Here is a 22581-nt window from a genome sequence, read left to right on the forward strand (position 1 = left end):
ACAGAGGAGCAAAAGAATCAGTAGAATTCAAGGTCACAGAGGAACAAGAGATAAATGGTGGTTTGAAAAGTTGTAGGTCCTTTTAGGTCAACTAAAGTGTGTTACCAGATTCTTCTTCAAAAAAAAGGGAGTCATTTTAAGAAACCTAACTCAACTCAAGGCATGCTAACACATATACAATCACACTCACTCATTTTTTCCCTCATTTCTCTATAACATTCCTCTCTTTGCCCTCTTGATCTCTTGCGCACAACTCTTTTGAAATGTATACTTTTGGGATTGTTACACAAATTTTCAAAAAGATTCTCTTAGGCCACCTAATCTTTCTAGTACTTTTCTATCTTCTCCTTTGCTTGCCTTACTTTCTGAATATCTTTCTAGAAGTAAGGTTACTAAAAGACATCTAGAACCTGATAGCTTACCTTCATTATTTCTTAAACCTCTTTTTGTGGAGAGTTAAGGTTAGTGAAGACAAAGATCTAGGGGAATATGGAAAAAGGAATTGGGAATGTGCTCCCTAGATTTATGGAAGCTACTCAATTAGTCAAGTTAATAATTTGGAAGATAGAAATACAAAAATGAAATAAAATGTCTCACCAAAACCAGGATATATTTGCATATGTATATGTAAGTACCTTTAGTGACTAAATATGAAAAACATAAAATCTGAATGAAAGATTAACTAATTATATTTGCATATACAGAAGAAAAATATCTAGGACACAAAATGTTTCTTAACCCAAGACATGATGCCGGAGAATAAGTAAATGCCAGTCAGGAGTTATTTCTATACATTCTTCATAGTTAGATATCATTGAATATTACGCTCATGTCTTCTCATTACACTTAAAAATACACAGATGTGAGAAATTACTATTCATCTAAAAGTATATAGGGAGCCCTGGCTGGTGTAGCTCAGTGAATTAAGCACAGGTTGTGAACCAAAGGGTTGCCAGTTCGATTCCCAGTCAGGGCACATGCCTGGGTTGTGGGCCAGGTCCCCATTGGGGGCCACGTGACAGGCAACCACACATTGATGTTTCTCTCTCTCTTTCTCCCTCCCTTCCCCTCTCTCTAAAAATAAATAAATAAAATCTTAAAAAAATAAAAGTATATGGGGAAAACTTGATGAAGTATGTATCATAAATAAATTGGGACGGGGATTACCTCTCAGTAGTGGTGAGATAAATTGGTTAGTTTGATAAAGTATCAATTTCAGTACTGCTTCTCATAGTATTATACACTCAAATAGATTAGAATTATAAAAACCAAATCACAATAAAAAGAAAATAGAATTTAATATTTATAAATTTCTGGAGTTAGAAATGGGACTTTCAAAGGTTAGAAGACATACAGAAAATAAAAAAAGATAATGTGATCTATTTTGAGTATCTGACAAAATATTAATCCTAAATGCCAAAAGGACAAAGGTCCAAGATAAGACAAATTACAGACTAGGAATAGTGCTCACCATTAGAAATAACGCATAAAAAATGAGACATATACTAAAAATTCAACATGTAAATGGATGAGACATGGGCTGACAATTCACCAGAGAGGGACTGCATTTGTTTAAACAAATAAATATGTCATGTGTCAGTTCAATATAATCATATTTGAAGATAAAGCTATAATCAGGTTTTATTTTGACATGTTTTTAACAAAATTTTTTTTAAAAACTGGTAGAATGACATCTTCACAGCAAACTATAATGGAAGTGTCCTACTCTTTGACCTCTTAATCTTTTTTGTTTTTAAAGATTTTATTTATTTATTTTTAGAGAGAGGGGAAGGGAGGGAGGAAGAGAGGGAGAGAAACATTAATGTGTGGTTGCTTCTCGTGCCCCTCCTGGGGACCTGGCCCGCAACCCAGGCATGTGTCCTGACTGGGAATGAAACTGGTAACCCTTTTGTTCTAAGGCCGGTGCTGTATCCACTGAGCCACACTAGCCAAGACATCTTTAACCTCTTAATCTCATTACCAGCAATCAATTCTAAGGAAAAAACTCTTTGGATGAAACAAAGCTGGATTCTCAAAGCTGCTCATCATGTTGTTGTTTATAATACGAAAAACATTGAGAACTGGGATTATTGGAAAAGATTATAGAAGTTCTCGAAGGGTTGATGATACTGATCTGTTGTTCTATATTTAAGCAATATTTAAGTTCAGTTAGTTATATTACAAATAAGTAAGTAAAAATAATTAAATATAATTTTCTAAACAAATATTGTATCTGTGAATTCAGTAAAACATTGGCATTTATGAGCTTACTGAATACTTTGAAAATCCTGGATTAGTTAGCACATTTTATCATTCACTGTGAAATTTTGTTCTTTCCATTTTTGAAAAAGATGAACTTAACTAATGCTATATGTATCTTTTTCTTTATTTGTTCAGATTATGATTTTTTTATATTTTTGTATATAGCAATTTCTCTTACACTGTGTCTTCATGATCCTTATAAGCCTTTGAAAAATGTCCAAGGAAGCAATCATGCAAATATAGTTATTGTTTTTAGTAGTAATTCTATTATAAAAATTACATGTGGAGTAAGCCTGAGAATACATAACTATAACTATTAAAATGTTTAATATGATATAGCAAGACATTTAATACATTTCTACTGATTTGAACAAGACTACTTATACTTTATTCATCAGTATTTGTTTTAGTTATTTGTAAGCATTTTACATTGTCCCTTAATCAGTCTAAGGTCAAAGAAAGGATTATAAGTGCCTTAAGCATAAAAAGGACTCAATACATTTTTCTAGAATTGATTAACTGATTTGGGGCATACCACAAATACAATCAATTTAGTTTTTTTCTTTTAGAAACATACAAAATAAGCTGCTACTTTTTTTCCCCACAGATGTTTTTAGTGTATTTTTTTCCATTACCATTTAGTCCCTTTATACCATCCTTCACCCAAACTCAACACACTATTGTTCATGTTCATGAGTCCTTTTTCCTTTTTTGCTCAATCCCTCCACCCCCCCCCCCCCCGTTTAGCTGTCATCCTGCTCTCTATCTATGAGTCTGTCTCTATTTTGCTTGTTATTTCAGTTTGTTCATAAGAGTCCACATATGAGTGAAATCATATGGTATTTGTCTTTCTCTCACTGGCTTATTTCACTTAGCATTATGTTCTCCAGGTCCAAACACACTGTCCCAAAGGGTAAAATTTTCTTCTGTTTTTACAGCCAATTAGTATCCCATTGTGAAAATGTCCCATAGTAGTTTTATCCACTCATCTACTGTTGGACACTTGGGCTGCTTCCATGTCTTGGAGATTGTATTGCTGCAATGAACATACAGATGCTTATGTTCTTTCTAATTAGTGTTTTGGGTTTCTTGAGATATATTTCCAGAAGTGGGATCACTGGGTCAAAGGGAAAATCCATTTTTAATTTTTTGAGGTATCTCCATACTGCTTTTCACAGTGGCTGTACCAATGTGCCTTCCCACCAATAGTGAAAAAGGTTCCCCTTTCTCCACATCCTTGCCAGCACTTGTTTGTTGATTTATTGATAATAGCCATTCTGACAGGTGTAAGATAGTATCTCAGTGTTATTATAATTTGCATTTCTCTGATGATTAGTAATGTTGAGCATCTTTTCTTATGTCTACTGGCCATCTGTATGTCCTCTTTGGAGAAAGGTCTATTCAGGTCCTTTGCCTATTTTTAAATTGGTTTGGTTTTTTGGTGTTGAGTTTTGTAAGTTCTTTACAAATTTTTAATATTAACTACTTGTCAGATGTATTGGCAAATACGTTCTCCTATTCTATGGGTTATCTTTTTATTTTCTTGATGTTTTTCTTTGCTATATAAAAACTTTTTAGTTTGATGTAATCCCATTTGTGTAGTTTTTCTTTTTGTTTCCCTTGCAGGGGGAGATGAAAAAATATTGCAATGAGCAATGTCCAAGATTTTGCTGCCTATGTTTTCTTCTATGATTTTTATTGTTTTGGGTCTAACATTAAAATCTTTGATCCATTTTGAATTTGTTCTTGTATGTGATGTAAAAAGGTGGTCTAGTTTGATTTTCTGCACTTATCTAATTTTCCCAGCACCATTTATTGAATAAACTATCTTTAGTCCATTGTATGCACTTGTATCCTCTGTCAAGTATTAATTAACTCTAAAGTTGTGGGTTTATTTCTGGGCACTCTGTTCTGTTGTGTTGATATATGTGTCTGCTATTGTGCCAGTACCATGCTGTTTTGATTACTATGGCCTTCAGTATAGTTTGATATTAGTTAGCATGATTCCTTCAACTTTGTTCTTTTACAGGATAACTGTTGTTATAGGGGCCTTTTCTGTTTCCATATAAATTTTGGAAATATTTTTTCTAGTTATCTGAAATATGTCACTGGGATTTTGATAGGAATTGTGTTGAATCTATAGATTGTTTTGGGTATCATGGATATTTTAATGCTCTTAATTCTTCCTATCTATGAACACAGTATGTGCTTCCACTTATTGTATATTTTTCATTTTATTTTTTCAGTGTTTTATCATTTTCCAAGTTAAGGTCTTTTACATCCTTGGTTAGCTTTATTCCTAGGTATTTTATTCTTTTTGAATCAATTGTGAATGGGATTGTTTTCTTAATTACATTTTCTGTTAGTTTGTTATTGGCACATAAAAATGCAACTGATTTCTGGATATTAATTTTGTATCCTGCTATTTGCTAAATTCATTCATCAGGTCTAGTAGCTTCTTGTTAGAATCTTTGGAGTTCTCTGTGTATGTCATCTGTAAATAAAGACAGTTTTACTTCTTCCTTTCCAATTTGGATGCCTTTTTATTTCTTCTTGTCTGATTAGGTGTGGCTAGGACTTCCAGTACTATGTTTTATAAGACAGGTGAAAGTGGTCATTCCTGACATGCTCCCTATCTTAAGGGGAACTCTTGTAGTTTTGTTCAGTGAATATGATGCTGGCAGTGGGTTCATCATATATGGCATTTATTATGTTTAGGTATGTCCCCTCTAATCCCATTTTGCTGACATTTTTTATCATAAATGGGTGCTGGATTTTATCAAATGCTTTTTCTGCATCTATTGATATGATTGTGTGGTTTTTTATTCTTCATTTTGTTTTAAGTGGTGAACCATATTTATTGACTCACAAATGTGCACAAATCTTGCAATGCAGGAATGATTGCCACTGATCATGATGTATGATCTTTTTAATGCATTGCTCTATTTGGTTTGCTAATATTTTGTTGAGTGTTTTAGCACCTGTGTTCATCAGTATCTTTACCTTGTTGTGGAATTAGGATATTGCTGGCCTTGTAAAATGAATTTGGGAGACTTCCCCATCTTGAATTTTCTGAAATAGCTTGAGAAGAAGAGGTGTTAGTTCTTCTCAAAATGTTTGGTAAAATTCACCCGTGAAGCCATCTGGTCCATGGCTTTTGTTTGTTGGGAGGTTTTGATTACTGCTTTAATTTCATGAAGTATAATTGGTCTGTTCAGATTCTCTGATTCTTCCTAATTTATTTTTGGAAGATTGTATTTTTCTAGGAATTTATCCATTTCATCCAGATTGTCCAGTCTGTTGGCATATAATTGTTCATAATATTTTCTTACAATCCCTTGTATTTCTTTGGTTTCAGCTGTAATTTCTCTTCTTTCATTTCTGATTTTATTTATTTGGGTCCTCTCTCTTTTTTCAATTTTATTTATCTTTTTGAAGAACCAGCTCTTGGATTCATTGATTTTTTGCATAACTTTTTAGACTCTATTTCATTTATTTCTGTTCAGATCTTTATTATTTCCTCCTTCTACTCACTGTGGGCTTTGTTTGTTGTTCTTTTTCAAGTTTCTTTAAGTGTAAAGGTAGATTGTTTATTTGAACTTTTTCCTTGTTTTTTTTTTTTTTTTTTCCAGATAGTCCTATAATGCTATGAATTTCCCTCTTAGGATTGCTTTCCTGGTGTCCCACAGATTTTAGATTGTTGTGTCCTCATTTTCATTTGTTTCAAGGTATCTTTCTATTTCTTCCTTGATCTCATTGTTGACCCATTCATTGTTTACAACATGTTATTTAGCATCCATATCTTTGTGTGTTTTTCAGTGTTCTTTTTCTGATTGATTTCTAGTTGCATAGCACTGTGGTCAGAGAAGATGGTTCATATGATTTCGGTTTTCTTAAATTTATTGAGATGTGTGTCCTAACATGTGGTCTATTCTAGAATATGCTTCATGTACACTTGAAAAGTATGTATATTCTGCTGTTTTGAGGTGAAATGCTCTGAAGATATCAATTAAATCCATTTGGTCTGGTGTGTCCTTTAAGGCTGCTGTTTCCTTGTTGATTTTCTGCCTGGATGATCTGTCCATTGAAGTCAATGGGGTGTTAAAATCCCTGACTGTGACTGTATTTCTATCATTCTCTCAGTTTATGTCCATCAAGATTTGATTTACAATTTAGGTACTCCTATGGTGGGTGCATAAATGTTTACTAGGGTTATATCCTCTTGTAATGTTCCTTTTAGCTTTATGCAGTTTCCTTCTTTGTCTCTTATAGTTGTGGTTTCAAAGTCTCTTTTGTCAATTATACATTTGTTAATAGAGAAAACCTGTATAATACAATTATATAATTATTACATTTTCCTTTAGACATAGCAGTATTTCGGCTTTGAACATTATGATGACACTTGCTGCAGCATTGGCGTATACGTGTGTGTACATGCCACCCTAACTGCCCACTAATACAGTTCAGTGAGGTGCAAACAGAAAGGTAAGGAGATTTGAAAACATGAAAGTGAAAAGAGAATGAAGGAAATGGATAGGTTAACAGAAACTATGATAATACCAAATAAATGTAGAGGCATAAATAGGGAGTTGAAAGAGATAAGATGGGTAACAGTCTCAAGAGAGACATGGAAAATACATCTTTTATGAGCCAGAAATAAGAGAGAAAATGACAAAAGTAATCCTTCAGTAAAATACAGAGGTAAGTCATTCTCATTAGTGTCTATAAAATGAAACTCAAATGAAATCAAGCAATCTAGAGACCCTCTACTGCAAAATATTGCAGACATGAAACATGTTTTTAGATTAATATTCATGATTTTTCACACTAAGAATTACTAAAATAGTTTTAGTACTCTACTCTTAGCATTAAAATATGTACAGAACTTATGTGGTATGAAATAAGGCTTTGTTGAATATTAGAAGTAAGTATGAATTTACACATTGTACCTGTGAGTTTAACATAAATTATTTATATTTATAGACACATATGTGTTTGTGTATGCAGTGGTACCCTTATTTGTAATGAGTCAGAAAGAATGTTTTTAATAATATATTGGCTAAAATTTCAATATTGAGATTAAACACCCAGTTTACAAAACACACAGGATATGTATGTGCGTATGTATTTCACCTGGGTTTTAGCTTATCACTAACGAAGCTGAATTAACTACTACATGGTTTAATTGGTCCAGTTATTAGCAAGGCAAAGGGGAAAAGTATAGGTATATTTTGTAATCCTGAGTGATTACAGACAGTAAGTTATGTTCTCTCTAAAACAAACAAACTTAGAAAACTCATATTAACCAAAAATTGTCGGTTTGTTTGTCTATATGTAAAGCTCTAAAATTTAATGAAAATGTATAGTATTAATAGAAATAAGAAACTTTTTAAATAGGCAGGCCAACTTCAATCTCATATTTTAAGGGTTATGTATGATTTTTTTGGACTGCTGTTTATATCGCACTTCTCCAAAATTTGTAATCTCAAAGAAATAAACATTTTTTCCTGTACTTCAAGATCTCTTCCTTTATTCATTTTCATTCATTCATTTGTTCATTCATAAAGTGCTGATTTTCTTTTTTAGCGCTTGTTGTATTCTTTTAGCAATTTCAAGGCCTTAACCTATAGGTTAGCCACAGATGTATATTAAATCATCTTAAAGTTTTCTCTTCCTGTGGCTGAATAATTCTAGTTCCTTGTCCCCTTCATACATGTCAAATTCAAGATGAGAAAGTTCCTTTGATATTAAAAATTAAAGAAAATATATTGCCCCCAAATCCAACCTTATCTGTCTTTAAATCGAAAGCTTAATGTCAAACTTGAGACCGTTTTGAAGGTGAATGAAAGGACAGGAACTTTGAGTTTGATATTTGACATTTAAATATCATTTTGTGCCCTATACATTGTGGGGATGCTTGGTGAACATTAAGACATAGTGATAATAAAATGAATAATATCAACTGAGGTAAACAGTATTACAGAGCTGCAACAGATAGCCAAGTCCTTAAGGAGTAAAATCTAGTGTCCTATTAAAATAGAAAGTGACAAAGAGTTAGTGAAAGGTTAAGATCAAAAAAGCCAAAGTAAAATAAGAGAAGAAACTTAGATAAGGGAAATAGGGAAATCATGGTATTTTTTTTCTGTTTTTAACACCTGAAATTAAAAATCAGGGACAGTAGGAATAATGCTGTCTATTAGTTTCTGGTCTTAGAAGTAGGAATTCCAAATAACAAATGAAGTCTAAATCTGTGAATTTTTTGCTGTATGACATTACCAATATTAATGAGTTAATATTTTCATATTCTATATTAACTAATGTATGTAGCATATCATTTTGTGAGTTAATGTTTCAAACTTTTAAGTGAATGTGAACTTCCAAGTTGCTTGGAATTAAAAACGTTAATTTCAAATTAATGTTTTTGTATATCTACTATTTTAAAAGTTATATACAGTAAAGTTCACTCTTTAATATATAGTTCTCTGAGTTCTGACAGATATTTTAAGTCATGTGATCATTATCACAATCAAGATCCAGCACTGTTACTTCAACCCACAAAACTTCCTTATGCTACCCTTTTGTTGTGAACCTGTCCCCTTGGCCCCTGGCAACTACTGACCTTTTTTTTTTTTTTTTTTTTTTTGTCACTATCACTTTGCCTTTCCCACAATGTTATGTAAATAAAATCATAAAGTGTGTGCAACTTACAGGTGAGCCTGGCACTTGTGTTTCAAGTGGCCAGGCAGTTCCTAAAAGCACTATGTTGGGATGTTTCTAGGTTTGTTTGCTACACTTTATTAGGAAAGAAACACCTGGCCTGAATGGCTGCAGACAGTCTATTATTCATGGTGTAGCAAGCAGCGTGAACTTTTCATCAGTTTCCCTTCCCCACAAATCATGAGGGAAGACTCTGTCCCTAACTTCTAAGGTTGTCTGCTATGTAAACATCTTTAGGAGATAGTCCAAAATTTGTTAAAATGCTATGGGCAGATGCCTTTTAACATTGCATTTTGTCATATAATTCTGGGTCATCTCCAGCTCTCTCCTTTTCAAGATGTCCACAGTACTCTCTATTTCCATTTGTCCTTATTTATTCCACTAATATGGGGGGAGGGAGGCAGTGGAGTTCTCTTGTAGTTCCAGAAGTTCTTGCTGCTGAGCAGTTCCACTTGACCAGGGGTTACAGTTGGGGTAAATGGCAAAGAAAAGCAAGAGAAAAAAATACCAAGAGTTCCTCCCAGCACTTTTGGGACCACCAGTTCCCTTTTCCTCTTCCATTTTGGGGATCTTGTTGCCTCCCTCATTGCCACCACCCTTCTAATCTATGACTGCAGCCACTTTTGGGAACATAAGGCCTGGGAGTGAAGAACTAGGGAAACAGAGGGAGATGATCTCTCTCTACTCTCGGGCACATAATTGAGGCATGTTTTTCTGGTCTCCTGGCCAGAAAGCAGGGATTCTTTCAGGTGTTTTGTGCCCTTTCCTGCTATGTATTTCTTCTGTGAGTTCTCCTTGGGGTCAATGTCAAGATACAATAGAGAAAAAATAACCAGGAAACTCACACTTGCTATGTGTTTTTACAAGTTTTGCATCTCCTCTCCAGGCTGCCTGCCATTTGTAACTTTTCAGTTTTCTCATATAATTAGCTTTTCTATTTTGTCCAAAACTTTGTTGTCATAAGTTGGAGGGATTGATGGTAGTAGGATTCTTCCATCTTGTTTGTTACTGAAGTTACCACTCAAATTATTTTTAAGTGATTAATACATTTTTTATTTTGAAAAAGATTCTAGAGAATTCTTTGTAGGTTCTCTTTTTGTTAGTTTGTTTTAAAATATACATTGTTTCAAATATTATATATGAAATATATATATATTCAGAAATGAAATTATAATATCCATATCAAAACTCCTTTTAATTTTTTTCAAACATTTTACCATACTTGAAGCTTTTTAGAAATAACAATTGAAACAATATGGGTAAACTTGAAACCCTCCCTGATTCTATTCCTTTTCTTCTAGTCCTAGTGTTACCTACTTCTCTGATTTATTTTTCCTTTAATTTGTATTATACAACAGTACTATGATATTTGCACTAGACATATGCTATTGTTGTTTGGGGAGGGGGTTTTTTTGCATATTTTATATCATTCTGCCACTTGATCTTTGTACTCAACATTTTTTTTAAGATTTTATTTATTTATTTATTTATTTAAAGAGGGAAGGAAGGGAGAAAGAGAGAGAGAGAAACATCAATGTGCGGTTGCTAGGGGCCATGGCCTGCAACCCAGGCATGTGCCCTGACTGCGAATCGAACCTGCAACACTTTGGTTCGCAGCCCGCACTCAATCCACTGAGCCACGCCAGCCAGGGCTGTGTGTGTCTGTGTTTTTTTAGGTATTTACATGTTTTGTTTCTGAGTTCAGCAAAACTTTTTTGATCATTTCTTTTTATATTTTATCTGTCACTGCTATGTGTTTGAGGCAGGGGTGGTATCTTCAGGTATGAATTCACTGTTTCGTCTTGAAACTATGTTTTCACAAAGGTGATGAATAAATAAATTATGTGTAAGTTGTTTGAGACTTTATCTAAATTGGCTTGGGATAAAAACACAAATGTGTGATTGATAAATTTGCATTAAAATGTAAAACTTCTGTATATCAAAAGTCATCAGAAACAAAATTTAAAATTATTTGCAACAGATATGGCACACATCAATTTGTAGAGTGCATTTATTCTAAGAAAAACAAACCCACTCTCTAGTAGAAAAATTGGTAAAGAAAAAAATAATTCAAGAAAACCAGATAGAAAACATGAAATATTTAACCCTAGTATGTAAAGAAATGTACATTAAAAAGCAATTACACTCTGTCTTTTCCTATCAAATTGACAAATATTGGAAAATAATGAATGCCATTGCTCATGAAGAGATGAGGAAATGAGCACTCTTATTTTCTGCTGATGAAAGTGTAAATTACTACAACTTTTCTGGATGACAGTTGGACATTAGGTATCGAGCACTGTGTTGTGCAGTGCCAAATAGCCACTAAGCCACACAGGCTGTTTACATTAAATATTTCCTCAGTCTCACTCACCACACTTTAAGTGCTAAATAGACACATATGGCTAGTGGCGATATGTTGCACAGTGCAGACATAGAACATTTCCATAATCATAGAATATTTTATTGGTTATCAGTCAGTAGTTTCAAGATATCCATATCCTTCTCTTCAGTAACTCTACTTCTAGTGATGTATATCAATACATGTTAGAAGTTTAGGGATCTTCACCAAATTATTGAAAACAATAGTTAAAAATTTGGAAATAATCCAGTGTCTGCAAAAGGAACAGATAAGTGATGATAAATTCACATAATATAATGTTCCGCAGCCTATTAAAATATTTTTTGCATTAGTAATATGGTAATATGATCATAGTATGCTTTTAACTGAACAAACAGGCCATACATTACTTACAGCATGATTATAAATTTATTCTAAAATATTTAAAAATTTATATTGCAAAATATTGTAGTGTTGGCATTCTTTTTTGCAATACTTTTTATCAGACACATATGTTTTACAGTCACAAAAAATGAAAAATCAAAAATACATTGGTTTGGGACCTCATTTTGAACCTTGCACAGTAATTATTACTGTGGCCATTTTAGGTGGTTAGTTTCATTTGAAATTTAGTGTTTGGCTGGTATTATTTATGTATTTACTATCATATTGTGTACATATGAGTGATGTGTGTGTGTGTGTGTGTGTGTGTGTGAAGTCCTTGTAGAAAGCAAAATTCAACTCAGATGGCTTTAATAAGAGATTTTTTAAAATAAAAAAACTACTGATAGAATAGTGGGTAGGATTAAGGGGGAGAACTAGGGGTGGTTAGTTTCCTAGAAACTAAGCATAGTCAGAAATCATTACTATTCCTAGCAATAAATGGACAGAAGGAAGAAATAGTTAGCAGAGCCCATTGGGTACTGGTGCTTTACAGGTGGAGCTTCCCAACAAAAGCTTAATTCCTGAGATGTTGCAACTGCTAGAAACACAGCACCAAACCAGAGAGTGGTGGGAAAGGAACACCCATATGATTTTGCTTTTGCATCTTCTAATAGAATCTAATTGGAAGTCCGTCAACTCCCTTCAAAATGACCTCTGAGGAGTCAGCTTCTTGATACACAAAGCAGAGAATGGATCAGAGAATAGAAGAGGTTGGAGGGTGAGGAAGGTTGGCAAACAGAGAAAATAACCATTTGTTTGTGTGTGTGTGTGTATTCATTCATACCTACTTACACGACATGTATATCTGTAGTATGTTAATGGTTGTTTATCTGCAGTCGGTTAACGGTTGCTATTATATTTACATGAGGTGTGAAACATATAAGCATTTATCATATTTTTGTGGAAGATTCCAGCATTTGTATATACTCAAACACAAACATATACATATGCACAAGATATTTAAGTTCCAATAATCAGAGATTATGATAAAGTGGTTGGAAAAGAATTCTGGTCTAGACAGGGGACTTCAAAAAAAAAAACCTAGGGAATCTGCAGGAAACATATTTTAGTTACACGTGTTCTTTCACACAAATGAAAGTGTAGCAAACAGAATTTTTTTATAATTGCAATAAAATGTTTTATTTAACCTAGTATATACCAAATATTAATATTTCACCAACTAATTAATATAGAGATTTTTTTTATTTTTTATTTTTATTGTTGTTCAAGTACCCCTTTTGGCTTTCTCCAGGTGTTCTCCATACATGTACCTTGATGCCCCCCCCACTATCCCCTATAGCAAACAGAATTTAAATATTCCTCCAGTTGAAATTCCTAAAAGCAAAAGCTACGTCTTCTGCCTCCTTATGCTTACTACACTTTTATATGTTGTAGTCTGTCTAGGAATTGTCATTCACTGTAAGAATCAGTGAAACAATCATCTCATCTTAACTAAATATTTTTCCTCTCAACCAGAGTATAACTTAAGATAAATTCTTTTTAAGGAGACCACTTTTAGCACAATTAATTGAATGAAAAACAAATTGTAAATACTTTGAAATTATTATGTTTTTAGTCAGTATTCATTTGGATGTACTCTAAGATCACCTCATGAGTCCGACAGCACCAGCATTAAGATCATTTTATAAGTGATGACTTTGACTTTTGGAGAGGTTCAATGATTTTTCTTTTTCTTTCTACTCTTCCATATGAGATAGTGAAACGGAGAAAGCTATGAAGTTTTCACTGAGCCATTAACAAGATATTGCTTTTTATATTTACCATGTACCTGTGCCGAAAAGCAGTTAACTTAGACATTTTTGTTTTATTTTGTTTTGTTTGTAGCCATAGGAAAGTGGAAGAAGGGGATTGTTATTTACATGTAATTTTTAAAGATGAGGAAAAATTGTAATCTAAGTTTCTTTTTGAACAAATCTATTTTATTTTACTTTGTAATTCAAATGTCCCCTGAAATTAGACTAAATAAAACTATTTCTAAACCTTACCATTTTTCTCAAGCTCTTAAATTTTTGGTTTCTTCAATCTTAGCAGATTATCTTGCTTACTTCTACTATGAACCTGGAGAAGAAATTCTTGTGCCTGCCTACCAACAATTATTTTCACCTGTTCCACCCTCCATCTTCCTCTTTTATCCCAGCTCTTTTCCACTCACCTCACCTGGGTCTTTGGTTTTCATTTTCTGTGGTTAACTCACTGTTATGGGCTGCCTATTTGTGGCCCTAACCCCCAATGGGATGATACCAAGAGGAGGGGGCCTTTGGGAGGTAATTAGGTTTATGTAAGATCATGTGAGTAGAGCCTCCATGATGGGATTAATGTCCTTATAAAAAGGAGAGAAGCACGCTCTCTTTCCCTGCCCTGTGAGGATGCAGCTAGAAGGTGCTTGTCTACAAGCCAGGTTCTCACCGAATACCAGCCACCGTATCCACTGGCACGTCCAGAACTGTGAGATATAAATGTTTTTTGATTCTTAAGTCACCTAGTCCATGCTGTGTTGTGATAGCAGTTCCAATTAAAATACTCATCAGCCTTATTCCATCTCTCCTCACCTCCCTTGGGTCTTTGATATATCAATTTTCTTTAGTTTTAGAAAATAGTTTTATTTTCCCCTTACAGCCGTTTCTTCAGCCACTCCATCTTTATCTCAAACAGCTAAAGCTTTCATTCAACTAGTCTGCCCCTTCAATTTTTTAAAATAGCTCATGTCTTTCCTTTTTTATAAAGTAATATATCAGAGTAATCTGTCTTATTGCATCAATTTTTCTCATCAAAAAAAGGCTGCTATTCTACCCTGCTCACCTTACAGAAATTGAACTTTTAAGTGTCTGAGATGACTGCTTACTTATACCAGCTCCATGACCTCTTCTCAGTCCTCAGCCTATTTGAAACTTCTGCTACTCTTTGAAAATTCTAACTTTTGTATAGAAACTATCTTCTTTGCTTTTGCTTCTTTCAGGAAGCAGCCCTGTTGGTCCTTGTGTCAGTTAGTTATTTCTGTGTAATACACCCCCTGAAAACTTTGTGTGTTAAGACAGTGTTTTATTTCTCATGATTGTGTGTTGACTAGGCAGCTCTGCTGATTTAGCCTGGGCTCACTCGTGTTTGCATTCAGCTGACAAGTTAAGGGGTCAGCTCAGCTGAGATAGCTTAAATGGCTGGTTTTTAATCCCAGTCTTCTTCACATCATCATGATTTTAGGGTGATGTTCCAAGATGTTGAAGAGAGAAACTTTAAGGCTTTTTGGGGTCTAGACTTTATAACTTTTGCACAATGCCAAATCTGCCACAATCTGTTGCCACAATCCCAGCCAAGATTCAAGGTGAGGAAGAGACTCCATGTGTGGATGGGAGAAAGGGCAAAGTCTCATTTCAAGGGAACAAGGACACTTGGATAGGAGAGCGTGGATATTAAACAGTCTGCCACAATTCTTAACCTTTGCAAACCTACTCTCAGTTTTCGATTTTGACTCTCCATTTCTATTCCCTTTTACATGGTTTGTACTCCTCTCACTCTCTTACTAGTCTCATAAGCTTTTGACTGATAATTATAATGTCTCTAAGGATCAACACCTGGATTTGGGTGTCCCAAATTAAAATAGTTCAAACAGAATTCATTATCTTCATTCCTGACCCTACATCATTCAGTTCTCTTCCTGATTTCATGTCTTGATTTATAACATTAAATTATCACCTGCATTTATGCAAACTAACTTTTGGGGGTATCTTTCCTCCAGGGTCCAGTTACTCATGTTGTTACGCTGCCTATAAATCTTAAACATTTGCCCACTTTCATTTTATACTCCAAGATGTTATTCAGGTTTCTGTGTTCTCTTTATTTGCCTATGATTATTTTTGAGTTTTGAACATTTATTTTGAGTTTTGATGCATTTATTTTTGACACAAATAATATGAATTTATTTTGAAAAAGGAGAAATGGATATGTGAAAGCACCAAAAATTATTTCCTTCTGTGTTTTTGAGGCTTAGTTCATAATGCTTATATAACACATACCTTATAGTATTTTTCTGCTGTGAAGATGTCCGTGTTGTGATCTTCTAGGCTTGCTAAAATGCTTAGCAGATTAGGTTAGTAAAGGTAATGATTTCACCAGAGATAATGTTCGAATGGATCAATAACACTCTGCTGAGTTCACGATTAAATGAAGAGAAAATGGTTATGGAGAATTGGGGAATTGATTATTTGGTTGGCTTTTCATAGCAGAGGCAGCACCATTGCCTTCTGTAGACTGGCGCTTTTGATATGTACCAATTAAAATTTTGTTTACTTATTTTGAGGCTAAATCTACAACCCCACTACTAATTTAGTCCTTTGCAGAAGGTACTTACATATGCAATAAATGTTTTATTTTTAAAACAGTCATTTTTCTTCATGTAATATAATTTCCAGAAAGTCTTCCTGAAGGTTGCTTTCCTTGAACGCTGTGTGGTGGTGTTCATGATGACACTGCATCGGCAGTGTGTCTAGAACTTGATATTGGAGAGGTTTGTTCTGTGAGAGTCATGTGTGTCTTGATATGAAATTAAATGAATGTGGAGGAGGAGATGAAAACAAACGCTAACTATAATTTCCTTTAAATCGTATGAAGTGTTTTTTTTCTCTTCTTTTGCCAAAATGGGGAAGAAAAAATATTCCATAAGTGTAAATGGTGGAAAAGTCTATAAGAATGTGATGTATAATGAAATAAAGAAAAATAAGAAACTACTTGATAGATTGATAATGACTAAAGCAAGGGACTGTAGTGGTGAAGGCTTTCTTTGCATACTTAAATCACTGATTCTCACAGTACTGGACATGTGGAGGGAAATAACCTGTTTTTATTATTATAGTGATAATGGAATCTGAAGTGCATTTTCAGACTTTAGTGTTATCTTTGTTCTTAAAGTAATATTTTTAAACATTGATTTTTTTTTTAGCTGCTTGGTCAATAAGTTTATTTCTTTGTCTGAAAAATCTTCCAAGAAAATTGTGCTCTGGTTTATTAACTCTCAGCAGCCTCTTCTGGGGTCTGAGGAAGCTTGTCATCTGGGCTACCCAGTCTCTCTTCTGGGTGAGAGACATTTTGGGATGGCCCTGCCTCTTTTTAACTTTTTTCTGAGGCTTCTTCTCATAGACTGAACTTTCTCATATAGCAGCATGAGCTTTCTCATACATCTCTTCCATCATGTCTGTAGTTACATTGTTCTTTATGCACTGAGAGAATTGTGTCTTATAAGCATCTTCATCTTCTTCCATCAGGTAATGCATGTAACCTGCAGTGTTCTGACCCATGATGTGTTTCCAATGTATTTCTGCATTGGATTCCTTGCTTTCTGAATCATAACTAGGGAATCATTTGGTACTATGTGAGGGGTAGACAAGCCTCCCTCCACAGCTCCCCAGCTCCCTTCAGGGGCCCCAAAACTTTATTTCTAGTAGTAGTTCTACAAAGCCCTGCATCCTAATAGCATAGCAGGTGAAGGCACCAGGATGACCATCAGTGCTTTCCTCATTGTACTCATCTCCAGTCACCTCCGTTTGGCCTTCGTAGAGCTATCCATGGGCAACCTATTGAGATGCTTGTGCAATGTGTATGTACAATGTGTTGCAGCATAATTTGTCAGGCCAACCTTCCCACCTTACTTTGAGGGTTCATGAGCATAAGCTGCACTAACTGTCATATCTCCTTTTACATGGGCATAAGAAATCTGGCAAATAATATCTCCATTGGTTACATGATTTATCATCCTGTATTTGGGTGTGTCATACTTATTTTTATCCCAGACAACCAAGCATTTCTGGGCATAGTAATCAGTTTTACCCTCTCATTATCTTCTAAATTTCACTTGGTATCTTTTGAAGTAGGCCTTAATTTTGATAACTATAACAAACCCCAATCTGTGGAAGGAATACCCACACCCATGTCTTACCACAGATCTTCGAACCCAGCATAGCTCTGAGGGGTAAAATGGCCTAAGCGCTGATTTTTTTAAAATATTGATTCTTAAAAGAACATTTTGTTCTAACATCTCTGTAAATGTTAATGTGAAAGCATGATATTGTGTTTCCAGAAATAATGTCAGACTTAATCTAGCTACAGGGAAAAGCTGCTCTTGTGTTGTCCGATAGCTGTGTGGACCTTCAGTCTCTGTGTACATGACATCATTAGCTCATTGGCTCTAACACAGGGGTATGGCATTCTTGTGAAAGCAACATCAGCTTGCCCCTTTGCAGTCATCACAGTGGTGTCATTTCCATTTATAAGTTTTCGCTGTTTAAGGCTTTTTATAACTGTGCTGTATCAGTTTCCTTTGTTGTAAAACATGAAATATCAGTCCTTGGAATCAAATAATTATTCTTTGTCTTTAAAAATTGACTTTTAGAGAAATTAAGAGTAGTTAAGATGTCAACGGAGATGCAAATTCTTGACTTTCTTTTTCTAACAACAGTTGGAGGGAGCATACATTCATCCCTTCATTTTTGCAAAATTAATTGCATGTCCTTTATGTGATAGCTTCTTGATACACTCTTGAGCTATAGTGATGACTAAGATAAGTCTCTGCCTTCAAGGAGCTCCCAGTTGTCCCAGGAGCCTGAAAAATAAACAGATAATTATAATACAAGGTGACAGGTGACAATATAAGCTTGGACAGAGAACTAAGAAGCACTAAGGCAGGATTAGTATGTCACACCTGGGGGAAGCAGAAAGTATTGTAATATGGTAATTTAGGATGAAGTGAGATCATACACAAAATTATATTTTTAAGCAGAAATGTGGTTTTCTTACTGTAAATGAAGCCACCTTTAACTATATCATATTACATATATGATTTGCTTTCTGTGCCTTTTGATGTCCTTGAGTGGAAGGGAATATTTGCACTTCTTTCACTTCTCTTGGAGGACTGGGCCACAGGATCCCTGTGAGTGGACAAAGATAATATAGACACTGTGAGCTGGGAAAGTCCTTTCTTTTTTAATTGAATTTGTTAGGATAACATTGGTTAATAAAATTATGTGGGTTTAAGGGTAAAATTTTATAATACATTGTTTGTATATTGCATTATGTGTTCACCATCCAAAGTCAAGTCTCTTCCCAACACCATTTATGCCCCCTTTACCCGGTTCTGCCTCCCCACACCCTTATGCCTCTTGTAATCACCATACTGTTGTCTATGTCTATGAGGTGTTTGGGTGTTTTTTTCCCTTGGCTAATCCCTTCACATTTTTCACCCAAACTCCCCAACTCCCTCCCCTCTGACAGCTATCAGTCTGTTTTTTTGTATCTATGAGTCCGTTTCTACTTTGTTTATTTGTTCATTAGAGTCTTCATCATATGGTATTTGTCTTTCTCTGACTGGCTTATTTCACTTAGCATAACACTCTCCAGGTCCATCCATGCTGCCATAAAAGGTAATATTTTCTTCTTTTTAACAGCCGAGTTGTATTCCATTGTTTAAATGTACTACGGCTTTTTATCCACTCATCTACTGATGGGCACTTGGGTTGTTTCCAGATCTTGGCTATGGTAAATAATGCTGCAGTGAACATAGGAGTGCATATGTTCTTTCAAATTCAGATTTCGAGTTTCTTCATATATATATTCCCAGAAGTAGAATTGCTGGGTCATGAGGCAGTTCTGTTTTTAATTTTTTTAAGGTATCTCCGTATGATTTTCCACAGTGGCTGCACCAATGTTCATTCTCATCAATAGTGCAGAAGGGTTCCCCTTTCTCCATATCCTCATCAGCACTTGTTGATTGTTGATTTGTTGATGATAGCCATTCTGACAGGTATGAGGTGATATTTCATTGTGATTTTAATTTGAGTTTCTCTGATGATTAGTGACCTTGAGCATGTTTTCATGTCTGTTGGCCACCTGTGGCTTCTTTGGAGAAGTGTCTATTCAGGTCCTTTGCTCATTTTTATATTGGGTTGTTTGTCTTTTGAGTATTGGGTTGTATGAGTTCTTTATAAATTTGGGATATTAACCCTTTATAAGATGTATTGTTGGTGAATATGTTCTTCCATTCATTGGGTTGTCTTTTCATTTGGTTAATGGTTTCTTTTGCTGTGCAAAACTTTTTAGTTTGATGTAGCACCATTTGTGTATTTTTCCTTTGTTTCCCTTGCTCAAGGAGATACATTAGAAAGAATAAAAGAAAGCCCTTTTCTAGGTGTCCTTTTCCCCTCTATCTAGGGACTAAGTTGTAATAAGTATGTATGGTACCAGATGGGTACTTGATTTATCATGGTGATCACTTCATAAGGCATATAAATATCTAATTGTACATCTGACACTAATGTAAAACATACTGATGATAATGACACACTTTTTTATCAAGATAATCATGCAGAAAAAATTCTAACAATGCTTCATTGTTCTAAAAATATTTTAAAATATATTTCTTTTGGAATTGGCTTAAGGATAACTTTTTAACTAACCTGAAATCAGTCTTATTTTTTTGTAGTCAAATAATTTTTCACCAAGTTTGATCACCTACCACACTACCAGATTTCACTGTTAATGATTGTCTTTATGAAAATTAAATCTACTTGTAGAAGTTGATAATTGACTGACATTAGAAATGTTCTTAAGTTCTCAAAGCAGATTTTAAAATGGATTCCCAAACTTGTTTTGAGCAAGATCAGTATTTGTGGGACAAGTTTGCTTTGAAATTGTGCTTTAAAAAATCAGTAATATTATTTTATGGTCATGTATAATAGACCCTAAACTTGGTTATATCTTGATTTTCTACCACAATTATAAAAATAAAACCAAAATTCCTATGTATAAGTCTTCCAAGGCCAACTTAAACAAGAAACAAGCCAACATTCTTTTACTCTTAATTACAGAATAAAAAGAGAGCTATTCCATCAAATCACTAATTTTTTAGATCAGGCAAGAAAGTAATCTGTAGTTTTATAACTATATTCAGGTTATAGTTTCCTTCTTCATGACTTGGAAGGGCTTTTCTGTTACCAAATTTAACTTGCTGGAAACCTTTCCTGGGCAGAGAACTGGATATGTGAGAAAGATTAATTATGTTTTATCCAGCTGTTATATGCCCTTGTGAGTTTTGGCTTAGAATTTGTTTCCTCCCTCTGCTTTCTGACTTTATTTACGCAGCCAAGAGTTCACATGTAGAAATTGCTTGCTTTTATGAAGACTCTAAAGAAATCTTAAAGTTGGCTTTCATCCACTTTACAAAGAGAAAATGCCTTCTTACTGATGAAATAACTCTTTTTGTTTGTTTATCTTACTTGTTGGATAACTGCAGTGAAATAATTGGCTGAAAAGTTTAGACATTTTCTTCTGGTCTTGACTTGGTACCACCAGAATATGTTGAAATGATCCTCTTTGATTTGGTACTACTCTGAATGAAATGAAGTTTTTATTACTTTCAATGCATAAAGTCCATCATGGTATTGGTAGACTTGTTACCAAGAGTTAAGGGACCATTTTGCCTTTATTCTCCTATAAATTCAAATTACTTGAAGTGTTTTGCTTCACATAGTAAGCAGAATGATTCTAGTGTAGTTACTTTACACTTCTGTTATCATAAATGCCAAAATATTTCATACTCACTTCATGATTAGATTGAGAGAGAAATGAATTTTATTTTTGCTGCACTCAGTGCTATCCTATTATCATTTTAATTAACACATTTAGATTTATATCAGGTGTGCAGGAACATTGTAAAGTTTAAATTTGAACTAACTATAGGTCTTTTAACTTTTTTTGACCTGAATAAGAGTGCTGTCAGAGGCCACAATACTGGGTTTTCTGCTGTGGAACCCTCCTGGATCATTCTTTTAATCTTGAAAACAAGGAATTTGTAGTCAGATAAAATTTCTCTGAGAAGATACTATTTGATACAAAATGCCTAGTATATTTAAATGTCAAGTAATTTAATAAAATTTTAACTCACAAGTGGAATTTTATTTTTAGTATTCTAACTTTACTAGGTTCTGATTTGTCAGGAGCATGTTTTAGATATTTTAATGTACTGAATAGAGTATATATGAGAATATTCTCTTGCTAAAGTAAGGTTTCTTATTGGCTAGTTTCTTCTTACCATTAATTTTTAATTTTTAATGAAAGATTCAGTATTTTTCTTAATACATTATAAAATTACTAAGGCTTTAGGATAGACAGCATATATCTCATCTTATAAAGTAGATAACATTTACTAAACTGTGTCTCATACAAATGAGATTAATTGAAATGCAAATGATTAGTTTCCTTGGATTTGGTAGATATTTATTTGTGAAATATGACCTTATAAAATATGTGTATTTTTTCTAAATGTTGTTGTGTTTTCATGTTATGTCATTGTGAGAAGTTTAATCAAACAAGTATTGATTTAATAGCAACTATGTATGTGTCAGACATTGTAAGACAGACAAAGCCCCTATACATGTGCAGCTTACATTTTAGAGGGAGAAGACATAGAAAGGTAAATACATTTAAAGATAATTGTAAGTTAGTATTTCTGTAAAAGGAGACAAGCAAAGCGATGATGTCCTTAGGCCCAGAAGGAGTTTCCACTGCTCCTACTCTGGCTCCACTTTGTACTGTGCCTACAGTTGAGGGGTTTGTAGCATCTGGAATGTGTGCCATTTGTACCTGGTAAGTGCCCCTTGACACTAGGAGTTCAGATTCTCTGCCTCAGCAACCCTGAGTCTACTTTCATGGCCTGCCCAGACCTCCTACCCATCCTCTTGCCTAATGGGTGGCTAACAGGTGGGGGGCTGTCCATGGGATAAATGGATGCAGTTTGGATGTACAAGATGCAATAT

At 34.3% G+C, this 22581-nt stretch overlaps 1 protein-coding gene and 1 pseudogene across 6 annotated transcripts in view; one reads left to right on the top strand and one right to left on the bottom strand.

Moving 5' to 3' along the window:
- The window catches only part of FER (FER tyrosine kinase), a 383463-nt gene that overhangs the window by 222706 nt on the left and 138176 nt on the right, over positions 1–22581 (top strand). The window lies entirely within an intron of this gene.
- Positions 16195–18771, bottom strand: LOC114501817 (annotated as a pseudogene).

This window comes from Phyllostomus discolor, chromosome 3 (genome assembly GCF_004126475.2).
Source record: "Phyllostomus discolor isolate MPI-MPIP mPhyDis1 chromosome 3, mPhyDis1.pri.v3, whole genome shotgun sequence".
NCBI classification, from domain to species: domain Eukaryota; kingdom Metazoa; phylum Chordata; class Mammalia; order Chiroptera; family Phyllostomidae; genus Phyllostomus; species Phyllostomus discolor.